The following is a 12,689-nucleotide window of genomic DNA, read 5'->3' as shown; positions in this document are numbered from 1 at the left end:
CCACACTGGGCCCTGTGTCGAGTGCTTCACATACATAACTTATTTAATTATCCTTGAGGCTCCTGGCATGGGGCTACAGGGACTGTTCTGATCTCCCTTAGAGATGAGGAAACAGAGTTATCATTGAGTTTCAGCAGCATCCCTAGCATAACACACCTGGTGTCTTCAAAGAGGGGACAGGAATTCTCCTTTGACCCAAGACTTTGGTCAATGTTTGCTACACACACAGTTGTGTTGGAAGGACAAGGATGAATCAATTATGGAGGTTCTGTGTCCACACCTGGGTTAACTCTGGAAAGAGAGGGCAGACATAGGATATAAGGGAAGAGGCAAATGAGAGCAATGAAATCAGAGGAAATAGGAGATACAAGTGGCTTGGACAACATAGACCCAGAAAGCTCGGACACGTAGCTCTAGGGCAAGGACCAAGGCTTGGCCAGAAATCTCCTTGGTGCTGCCCCTCCAGTCATTCAGCGTCCCCACCGCCTACATCCACCAGGGGCTAAGGGTGCCTGCAGGCAAAGAACAGCCAAGCCCAGGTCTCTACATCCTGTTTCAAACGGCTCAAGAGAGAGAGAGACAGCTCAGGTTGTTTCCAGAAGTTTAGGGATTCCCCTGAGGACTGAGATGGGGACTACAATTGTCAGGAACCAGGCAGGTTGAGCAACATCTTTCGTGGCCCTCAACACTTCCTTTTTCTGATTCCAGTTCATGCACTCCTGGCCAGCACACACCTCTGTGGTTTTTGCAAAAGTAACAGAATATAGGAACTCAAAATATCCTGCGGAAGAGGCCCAGTTTTGTATCTCAGTATGTGTACTGACTTCCACATTGCCAAAAATGTCCAGGGAACAGTTCCTCTGGGCAGACCCTAGAAGCTTAGCTGCAACTGACCTATCACTTCAACACAAAGACATGGACTGGTGATAGCACAGATAACAAAAAGCCCAGCCCCCATAACCTGGAGCCTTTCCAATGTGGGAGCTAATCCATGGCTCAGTCTCCACTGGAATGTAAGGAAATGATGCTTAAGTCAGAATGGCCATAACTGAATGAGCGTCTACTAACAGAGTCATCTATGTTCTCTAATCTTAGAAAACTTGTAAGGTAGGCATTATTATTCTCGTTATACAGATGGGAAAGCAAGACTCCGAGAAATTGAGATTCAGAGAAAATAGTTTATCTGGAATCAAACAGTTAATATGCATCAGAATCAAGGTCAAATCCAGACTTTTCTGACCCTACAGCCCCCTACCCTCAAATAAACCCCATATAATAGCTCGAAACTCTTACAGCCAGCAGCAGTGCAGGGGGCCCTGGCTGGACTTGCAAAATTGTTGCTGACTCCTGGCCATAGGAGGTTTAGAGGCAGGCCTGCTATCTGGCCCCAGTTCACACTACAAACAAGGAGGCATAGGACAGGCCCCTGTGGTCTCACCATTTCCTCAGGGAAGAGCTGATCCTTGGGTGCCACCAGGCCAAGGGTTTGCTAAGCCCGGGCACAAGGTAAACAGCAGCTGGCTAGTCACTCCCTGGGCTGACACTAGCTGCACATCCAGTGTTAGTCACCCTCCAGGGTAAGTCACCAGAGCTATAGCTTTACTTGGCTTTCTTTGAGTGGTGAGTCTTTTTATTTATTAAATGTGTAAGCAGCAGAATTGCCCCTGATTCACACCCTGGACTTGAAAGCTCACAGTCAGGGGAGCAGGGGGACCAACAAGGAAGCAGAAGTGGGGTAGGTGTTGAGTAGAGATGTGCCTGGCTGTGAGGCACAGAGGAAGCTCGTGGCCCAGCCTGGGAAGGGGTGTGGTGGTCTCAGTATGTGTACTGACTTCCACATTGCCAAAAATGTGGGATGGCCTCTCAAAAAAGATGGTGCCCATAATGGGCACGGAAAGAAGAGAAGGAGATGCTCTTAAAGTCAAGAGGAGAGAGACTGTAGGCAACGTGGGTGTTCAGGGATGTGGGTGGAGTTCAAAGACAGGAAAGCACTAGAAGGACGGTATACTTAGTGAAAGGACCATGGATGACAGTACCAGACATGACCCTGTTTCATGCAGTGGTCCTGGGAGTCACTGCGGGGCTCTCAACAGGAAGTGACATGGATGGTGAACAGTGGCCCCCTGCTAGATACTGGGCATTCCCAGAGGGTCCAACCCTTGCCCCGGGTGCTTATAGCCTGCAGGGAGAGGGGCAGGAAAAGAGTTGCTGCAATACAGTGCCTGCCAGAGCAAGAATCCAGCACTAAGGGGACAAAGGGAAGGAGTTGATTATTGAGGGTGAGATGGGGGTGGTGGTGAGAGTGAGAATGGTAAGAGGGGCTTCACAGAAGCAGGGTTTTTGGAGAGGGAGCCTGCGGGGAGGATATGAAATAAGCCCCTGAACAGATTAGAGAGAAGTGTTCCCAGTAGAAGGATACGCAAGAGGTAAGAGAGGTGAGGTGGGTACGCATGTGGCTTTGAGCCACTGTGAGGGATGTGAGTGCCAGTAGGGTGGAGAGCCTGGGCAGAGGCTAGGTCACAAAGTTCTCCAGATGTTGAGCCACTTGCAAACCATTCTTCGCCCTTCCATCCCAGGAGGATGAAAACCATCAGGAACTTTGCATCATCCTTTATACTTCTCAGGCTATTTGTTAAGGTGCAAGAAATAAAAAGATTTTCAGCATTGCTTAGTTGACACAATCATCCTGGTTAGCTTATTAAATTTCACTATGATTTAGTCAGAAAATGTGCACAAAAATCATAAAACTTTCAAATGCATCTGGAACTATGCATTCCTGGCTTGCAGGGAATTAAATACCCCTTAATTCTCATGGAATTAATTACTAAATTTAAAAACTAATTTAAAAATTTATTCTTGATTCTCACGGATGAAAAAAAAGAAAAAGAAAACATCAGAGCAAAGGCACAAACCACCTACATCACACATAGAGTTAATAGTTTTCTTGGAAAAGGAGCCCTCATACACTGCTGGTAAGACTGCAAATTGGTACAGCCACTATGGAAAACAGTATGGAGGTTCCTCAAAAAAAAACGAAGAATTGATCTACCATATGATCCAGCAATTCCCGAAAGACTTGAAAACCCATATCTGAAAAGATATTTGCACACCGATGTTCATAGCAGCACTATTCACAGTGGCCAGGACATGGAAGTAACTGAAGTGTCCTATGATAATGATTGGGTAAAGAAGCTGTGGTACATATATACAATGGAATATTACTCAGCCATAAGAAGAGATGAAATACTGTCATTTGCAACAACATGGGTGGACCTTGAGATAATCATGCTAAGCGAAATAAGCCAGACAGAAAAAGCTGAAAATCGCATGATATCACTTATATATGGGATATAAACCTAAAAGCAACAAATTAACAGGACAAACAGAGACTCAGGGACATGGATAATGGACTAGTGGTTACCTGAGGGTAGAGGATGGGGGAGGAAGGGTAGGTAGATGGAATAAAGGGGGTCAAATATAGGAGGGTTGGGGGAGGGTGATGTGGGTAAAGGGGATCAAATATATGGTAGCTAAAGGAAACTGGACTCTGAGTGCTAATCATACAATAGATTATATAGATGTCAAATTATAATGTACACCTGAAAATTATATAATTGTACTAACCAATGTTACTCCAATAAACTTTTTAATAAATAAATAAATAAATAAATAAATAAATAAATAAATAAATAAATAAAAATAAAATAGTTTTCCTGGGCTTCTTGTCCTATACTATGCTAGGCAGAACTAGATCCAGAAAACTTCTTTTGGGTTAATGTAAAAAGAGACCCTTTCAAGTGCAACTTTGCACATGATGCTTTTTCACTGAAGTGCAGAGGAAAGAAACACAGTGCTGGCAGTGAGGAGACAGGATCATTAGCCCCTTGGCTGAGTCTCTTTGTCTCTCCCTGACTCAGTTTCCACCTGTAACATGAGGTTTCTTAAGGATCTATCCATCAATGAAGGTCTACTTTTCAAATGAGCCTCATATTCAGAGCCTTCAAATTTCTTCTCTGAGACCTGTTTAACCAGAATGAGTCTCCTACATACTGGCAAACTTCTCGATGTGTCATGAATATATTTAACCCAGACCTTAATTCTTCTACGTGCCCAGAAGATGGGAATATGGCACCTAAAGATACTCAAAAGGAGTCAAGGAACCTCAGAATGCTACACAGTGAGTGAGACAGGTTCTCAGGGTGACTGCCCTCTATGAGGCTTCTCCTAGTAGCCTAGTCATCCCCCACTGCTTCTTCATCTCTCTACCAGCCTTCCCACAGCAGGCTTCTCTGCTTCCAGTCTTCACTGCCTCCCACCCCACCCCCACATTGTCAGACTTGGCAGCACAGCTCCATCATATCACATCCTTGGTCAAATGTTCTTCAATGGCTCCCATGTTCTTCCCAAGCTCTTGGCCCTTGATAATAAGGTCCCACCTCCTCTTCTGCTTAATTTCCCACTATACCCCAGTAGGGTCTGGTTGAACGAACTGTTCACTCAATCTCTGACCCTTTGCCTTTATTCGGGTGACTCTTCTGCCTAAGATGCCTCTCCTTTGATTACACATGTCCAAATCCTGCTGCCTTCCAAACACAGCTCCTGGCTGCCTGCTAGGCGCAGGCTCTCATGATGCCCCAATCAAAAACAACCCTTCTCTCTCAAACTTCCAAACTCCTGCTGCCATCATGGGGCTAACTGGTGATTAGAAAGCAGCCACTACCAGCACATGACAGCACTTTGCAGTTTTCAATGCTGCATCCACACAAGATCTCACTTAGTAATTATACCAGAATGTGCAGGGTTATGATCATCTACTCACCCCGCCCCGCTCCCCGCCCCCCACCCCATAGGAGTGAAAGTCACTTGCCTGTGGAGTCAGGCAGAGTAAAAGTAAGAATTTTGTAATTCCTAAATTTGTCATTTTCCTCCAGTAACTACTGCCTATAAAGTGAAGTGCTCATCACTTTCTTCCTTATGTTATCATTATTCATGTATATGCTTTAACTTTCTCATTCCTGTATTTCCTCAATTCTAAGTTTTGATCAATTATAAAATGTTACAGTTATTTAACAAATTTTCGTTCTGGAGAGGATCACCACATTAAACACACATGTCAAAAATAAGACTGTTCTGACACTTTAAATTGGGTGAGTAAAGAAGTACGTTTTGAAACGAAGGTGATATTTTAGAGTAATGATGGTGGAAGCATCCTTTCCCGAAAAGGGAAGCAGTAGAATGACTCTGAGTAGTAACTGCCCCTCGCTTACCCCTGTCCCAAGACTAAGCTATTGTCCCATTTCAGTTACCCTGAAAAAGTAAATGTGTCATTTACATAATGAAATGTTTCCTGGAGACAGGTGCATGAAAGTAAAAACTAAAATAAACTAAGATTCTGGGTGCTTTGGGATTTCAAGGTATTGCCCCTGGTTTGTTGGTTTGTTGGTTTGTTGGTTTGTTTGTTTGTTTGTTTTCTTTTGAATATCTGGACATTTGCCCATCCTGATTCTTCTGGCTCTTTTCTCATCCTTGCACTCAGAAACTGTGGCCCCAGACCTGCGCAGTTACTACGCATGCGCTGGATGCAGTGCACCCTGGTGGGAGCGTCCAGCACGCTGTTGCTCACTGCTCCCCATCTCGTGCGGTAGCACAGTCTTCGTCGCTACCCTTCTCCGGCTCCTGAAGGACCTGTGCTCTCAAGGCAGACACGAGACAAAGAGCTGCAGAGTTATTCAGCCCTGCCTTTGTTAAACACATCTCTCTGCCCACTGCTTTCTGCAGGAGAGGCCACTCTCTGCTTGATCTGGTCCACACTCAGAGACCCAGGGAAAAGCTCTGTGAGCTCGCTGTAGCCTGTTTCAATGTTACTAACTCCAATATGCTTTGACCAACTTCTTCAAATAACACAATTTCTTTAGGTGTACATATTTTTATTCATCTTTAACTGTATCTCATATTTTGTGCATATTCTTTAAAAAGCTGATATTGGAGTGCTATTTGGGCAATTTTATTATTATATCAAAAACATAAAAATAAAGTATTCCCTTCTTTTTTTGCATACTACTTTTCATATTCAAGCATATTTTACTTATAAGTGATATGTAGATAATTAATTGCATTAATCATCCATCATCATATCATAAACATTTTGTTTGTAACTTTTTTTCTTAAATTATCAGATTTGATGACCATGAAACATCCTCTTGATCAGTCTCCCATAATTGACTCACTCACTCCCTAATAACTGGACGCTGAGGTTGTCTCCATTGCTATTACAGGCAATGCTGGAGGAAAGGACAAACACAATCATTTAGCTTCCTGTGAATCATCTGTGAAGATGAATTCTCAAAAGAAGGACTAAGCATTGAGCCCAAAGGGAAAAGCAGTTTTCATACTTAGGCCAAATGTTGACTATTGCTGTCCAGAAGTATTTCAATTCTTTAGTGGTAGCGTTGCCAAGTGCAAAGTGCACGGCCTTTAACGCCAGGTGCAACTAGGTTGAAATCCCAGCTCAGTTACTTACTGTCTGAGGAAAGAAAGGCCTTACCTCTCTGAGCCTCCATTTTCTCGTCTGTAAAATGGGAGTAATGAATCTGATTTTACTGTGGAGATTAAATGAGATTCCAAATATTGTAACTGTGCAAATCTTCACTTCTTTAAAATGACTTTTCTCTTCTCTTTCTCTTTGATTCAAACTGGCCTTGGACTCACTTGCTTCTTTTTTCCTTCTCTTTCTGCCTACTGCATGACCACTCCCTTAATCATTAAACCCATAGATCAGCATCAAACAAAACCTCAGATGTGCTGACCACAGAAACAGAATTTCAGTCAAACTAAAGATAGTATCTTGCAGTTTCAAACCCGTGAAGGCAGAAGGACCCCATTGGCAACCCCTAGAAACCAGACAGAACTACACCATGACTGACATCAGGACCTGATGCAATGAAGCTGCCTCCTACCCTAGCCCCAACCAATTAGTAGAGCCCATGACCCCAAATCCTTTAGCTACCATAACTAATGAGGTTTCCCCTATGTAACCTATCCCTTAGAGGCCATCAGAGAGCCAGGTCTTTGAGAGCTACCTCACCTGTGTCTCCAGGCTTGGCACCATTTCCTTAAATAAACCTTTACTTTCTTTGCTGCAAACTCCTGTTCATGTCTCTTTTTGTTTTGATTTGTGTAGGCAAAACAAGTTTGATAACAACAGAAGTGCCCTACCCAGTTCCTGGTTTATTGTAGGGGCTAAATCCATTCTTCTTACCTCTGTACTTTCTTTCTCCTTGAAATTATTTGAGACAAGAGGCTTTTCACTTCCCTAACTTCCCATCCTTCTTGAACTTTGTTCCCCCCAAAAGCCTCTGGCCATGAAACAAGACATATCTTACTCTGAAGAGTGCTGCCCAACCAAAAAAATTAAAGCTGCATGTGTAATTTGAAATTTTCCAATAGCCACATTTAATAAGTAAAATTAAATAGGCTAAATTAATCAAATCTATTTATTTAAATATATTTTAAAATATATTTTATTTAACTCAATACATCCAAAATATTATATTTTCAATATGCAATCAGCATTTTTAAAGATATTTTATATCTTAAATAAGATATTTTATATTTCTTTGTATTGTTTATTTGTAATATCTTTGAAATCCAATGCACACTTTACACTTACAGCACACTCAATTCAGACTAATCACATTTCAGGTTGGGCTACAGGCTACTGTATTGGGTAGCCCAGGTCTAGACTTTAAGAATTAGCTTTTAACAGGTGTGTAGATGCTTCAAATGGGACCATCAGCCAAGGATTTGAGAATGTTGCCCTCAGGATGCAATTTCAGATGCAAAATGCAGGTGCATTTTGATGGTTTGCATCACTTGGAGAAATATAATAAATGCAAGGCCCCAGTTGTAAACAAAATGGGTAGCACCTCTATGGCATGGCTCAAGGAACTCTTGAGGAGCTCATCTTCCCCTTCCCCTTCCCCTTCCCCTTCTGTACAAGACATCTCCCCTCTCTCCCCCAGGTGGTCAAGCCGTCTTGCTTTTCCACCATTAAGGACCCTTAGGGGCACAGGGAGCCAATATTTCATTTCTCCACTTAATGTCTAGTAGGCATCTCCACCTTTATATGTTCAAACCTATATTCTGGAATAACTATCGCCTTGCAAATATGCCTTTGAACCAGCTCAGTAAATGACAACTCCATTCTCCCTGTTGCTCTAGAGTCATCTTCAGCTTCTCTTCCCATGTCTTACACTTAAAACATCATCATAACCGGTTCTCAGAAAGTATGTAGAATCTTACCTCTCATTATCACTACTACTATCACTTTGAAGCAAGCCACCATTACCTCTAGCCTAGATTATTACAACAACCTCTTAACTCATAGTCTTGCTTCTTCCTTTGCTCTCCATAGAAAAACTAAAATTATTCTTTTTAAAAATGAAAACATACATCAGCAATAGTAAAAAATAAAATATTTAATGACGATTGAAACGATATAAAAATAAACTACTTAAGAATAAATCTAGGCAAAATATGCACTACTTTTATGAAGAAAACTATAAAATTTTATTTAAATACTTTAGAGAAGACTTAAATAAATGAGAAGACAAAACACATTCATGAACTAAAGGAGTCATTTTTATAAAGATATAACCTCTCTACAAATTACATTTCCAATAAAATCTGAACATAACTTTTTTGTGAAGCCTGAAAAGTTGATTCTAAAATTTATATGAAAGAAGAAAGTAAAAAATGTCCAGACATAAGGAAAGAAGGAAAAAAGAGGAGACTCTTCCCAGGTATCAAAATTTATTATAAGCCTATAGTTACCAATATTATATAGTATTGGCAAAAGGATAAACAAATTGACAGAATAAACAGATTCTGTCACATATATTTACAATTTGATTTACAACAGAATTACTGTAGATTAGTGGATAAAGAATGACCTTTTTAATAAATGGAGCTAAGACTCTTGGTTATCTACACGGGAAAAACAAAATAAAATAGAATCCTCCCCCTATCTCACACCATACGGAAAAATCATTCCTAGGTGAGAATGAAAAATGTGAAAATCAAAATTATTTAAAAATTTTTTAAATCATGTAAGACAGCAGTCCCCAACCTTTTTGGCACCTGGGACTGGTGCTCTTATAAGAATCTGATGCCTGATGATCTGAGGTGAAGCTGAGGCAGTGATGCTGACACTGAGGAGCAGCTGCAAATACACGTGAAGCTTCACTGGCTCCCCCACCACCCACCTCTTGCTGTGTGGCCCAGTTCGTAACAGGCCACGGACTGGTACTGGGCCATGGCCCAGGAGTTGGGGACACTTGATAGAGAATAATTTTATAACTTTACAGTGAAGAATTTCTTAAAATACATAACAAGAAGTGTAAACTGTAAAAGAACATATGGATAAATTAAGCTCATTTAGAATTAAGAAATTTGGTCATTAATAAGAATCACAAAGAACATAAGGAGACAAAGCACAAACAAGAGAAAAATATTTACAACATACACAAATGACAAAGGATTAATATCTGAATATGTACTGAATTACAGCAAATCAATAGGACAAAAGACAGATGACCCCATAGAGAAATGCGCAAAAGATCTGAACAGGAAAAGGAATACAGAATGACCAATAAACATATAAAAAGATGCCCAACCTTAGTAACTGAGGAATGCAATTTAAAACATAGTTTGATTATTTCTCATTTTCACTGGATTGGCAAAAATTAAAACTTTGACAACATCAAATGTTGGTGAAATGTGGAGCAATGGAAATTTTACACATTGCTGATGGGTGGAGAAAATGATACAATTACACTGGTTTTATCCAGTGAGGCTGAGATACAGACCCTGTGACCCACCAATTCCACTTCTAGGGTATACATGCTAGGGAATTCTTGCACACATGCCCCAGGACACATATGCAGAGAGTCCTAGCAGTGCACACAAGTGCTAGAGCCCCTAGCAGCTTATAATAGGAAAAACGAAAACCAAGAAATATCCTAAGTGCCCATTAGCAGTAGAGAAGTATATTGAGATATATTCCTATATAGCAGAATACTATACAGCAGTAAACATGCATGAATTAGAGGCACATGCAACAATATAAAGGAATTTCAGAAACTAATTTTGAGCAAATTAAGCAAGTCTTAAAAGAATATTTAATTCCTATATACAAGGTTCAAAAATATGGAAAATTAACGCATAAATAGCAATTTAAATATACAAGGTAAAACTATAAAGACAATCAAGGAAACAGTAAGCCATAAATTCAGGACAATAGTTTTCTCTGATAAGAGTGAGAGAAGGACAAGCACATGGAAGACTTCAAAGATGCTAATGATCTCTAAAACACCAAGGTAGCAGCACGCATGTTTATTCCTTATACTCTACACACTTTTTCTAAATTTTCTTTGTTATCTAATCAGTATTTAAAAGCCTCCTGAGTCAGGGGAAGAACAGCCCAAGTTGTCACACTGGATAGGAAAGCCCTCCTTGACTTTACCCCACCCATCTCTCTCTGGCTAGTCACCTGCACACCTACACCTCTCACTGCTACACTGGCCTCCGCCAGGCCTCCACCTCTGCACTTTGGCCTTCTCCATCCTCCTGCCAAGATCACTTCCCAGAAACCCACAGAGCTTGGGCCTTCCCTTCCTTCAGGTCTCTATGCAGAAAGCAAGTACATTCTCAGCCTTCTGGCCCCCATACCCCACCTCCAGTTCTCCATCCCACTTCAGCCCGTAGCACCAAGCACCACTGACCCCTGTTCTCTGATCATGTCACCTTTAACAGTGCCTGGCAGTAGCTTTCAATATATGTTTGTTGAATAATTAAATGTATGACTATGCAGAATGTCGTATTAAAATTGAAATGTTCCATGGAAAGGATAATACATGAAATCCTTGGTTACCAGATTAGCTCCTCATCACTTTAGAGAAGTTGAGACAGAGGATTGATTCAGCATTCTCTAAGGTGGGATTTCAAGAGGAGAGTAGGAGAGTCAATGAATCAGGTGGTCCTGCTTATTCAGAAAAAAATTTCTAAAGTTTAAAGTGGTAATTCAGATGAAGAAAGAGAGGTCCAAAGAGGCACCTACTTACCAGACCCCCAGGAGTGACCACAGGGCCAGCTCTCTCAGTGACCAGTCTGAAGTGGCCCCCACTGCTTGCCACTTTTCAGAGTCTTATGTGGGGCTGGGCAGGGGAGCCTCACAGCCAGCCCCCTCTCTTCATTTCTGAGCAATTGGCACAGACAGGCCCAGTCCAGCTTCCCTAGGCATGGCAAGTCACTGTCTTTAAGCAGAACTGTGAGAAAGGGCTTGACCTGAAGCAAGAGGTTGAGCAGTGGTGCTGATGCCTGGCCTGGCTCGGCAAACTCCAGCAACGGCATCAGAGTGGCCTTGACCACGTGCACCGCCCACCCTGCACATACTTCCTGCTCATCGGCTTACCTCCTCTCCCACATCCACAAACCCAGATCAGGCACTGATGGTCACATGTGCTCCCACGCTTAGTTTTCCAGGAAGCAGCCAGAAGGTTCCGTCCTGACAGACAGGACTCTAATGCCCACCTCTGGGCTGGCCTGGTGTGGCCAAGACCAAGGTAACCTACCCAGAGGTATGTCGGTCAGGGCCTGCAGAAGTCAGGTGGCATAGGCACCCTCATACCCAGCCACAGCCCCTCAGGCTTAGGGGAAGAGGACCGGCCTACCATCACCAGCCTTTAACGGCGTTTCACTATGAATCACTCGAGCTGGGTCTCTGCTCATTTCCTGGAGAAAGCAGAAGTGGAGAGTCTGCAGATGCCTGATTCTGCCCACTCTCCAGCCATCAACAGAGCTGCCTGAGTTCTAGTGGGTGACTCGGGATCTGCAATAAGGCCCCTTAGGGCAGTAGCTGAGTGGTTAGTCAGTGCTAGGAGTCAATGCTAAGGACAAAGAGGAAAGGCTTATGAGTATTGGACATAGACTTCAGCTATTGGACTGGACTTCTCTTTTTCTAAGCCCTACCTAGCTTCTCTGAGCCTCCAGTAAAATAAGGATAATGATGGTGTTTGGGTGAATTTAACTAAAGGTGTGCATCCGTAGACATTGCATGGGCTCATCACCCCATTCTTTGCCAGCCCAGAAAGAGTTTTTCAGTTAGATCCCTTTCTGCTGCATCCTCAGACCTAACAGGTACCGCCAATGATGGGAGTCCTCTAAGATCAGATAGCCAACCATGAGTAACAGTGAAACAATGATGAAAGAAAAGTTTAAATAATACAATAAAGTTCTCGAACTCAGTATCGAGATTCTTGTTCCTTTGGGTTTATTAGGTTGAATCATTTCATATCACATATCTATAATATCATCCATGTCAGACCAGCCAGCGTGTCTTTTCAAATGTAATACCTCTTTATGCCACATGAGCAAGAGCAGTCATTGGCATACTTGCCTGATCCTTAGAGCTAGCTCCTCACCTGTTTCTAGCTTACAACCAAATGACAATCTATAAATAACTATTAGCAAAAGGCAACATCGCCTGTCATGGGAGGCAAAAAGGCTCTGTGATTGGTTCAAATATGAAGACAACATTTGTAATGAAACCTCAGCTCTCATCAATGCAAACTTGCCAGTAAACAGCAGCAAAAATAGAAGACTTGTCCAGCCTAAGACCTGGGCCACCTGGG

At 42.3% G+C, this 12,689-nt stretch overlaps 1 protein-coding gene across 1 annotated transcript in view; it reads right to left on the bottom strand.

The window, feature by feature from the left end:
- WDFY4 (WDFY family member 4) overlaps nt 1–11,773 on the bottom strand; it is a 280,147-nt gene extending 268,374 nt beyond the window's left edge. Inside the window, exon 1 of the mRNA XM_039870919.1 lies at nt 11,471–11,773. The gene's annotated coding sequence lies outside the window, so the exon portion shown is untranslated. The remainder of the gene's footprint in view (nt 1–11,470) is intronic.
- Between the last annotated feature and the right edge of the window lie 916 nt (nt 11,774–12,689).

The sequence above is a fragment of the Pteropus medius genome, unplaced genomic scaffold, assembly GCF_902729225.1.
Source record: "Pteropus medius unplaced genomic scaffold, Ma_sr-lr_union100, whole genome shotgun sequence".
Lineage (NCBI taxonomy): Eukaryota > Metazoa > Chordata > Mammalia > Chiroptera > Pteropodidae > Pteropus > Pteropus medius.
The sequence above is the reverse complement of the archived record's forward strand: the minus strand, read 5'-3'. Positions and strand labels throughout refer to the sequence as shown.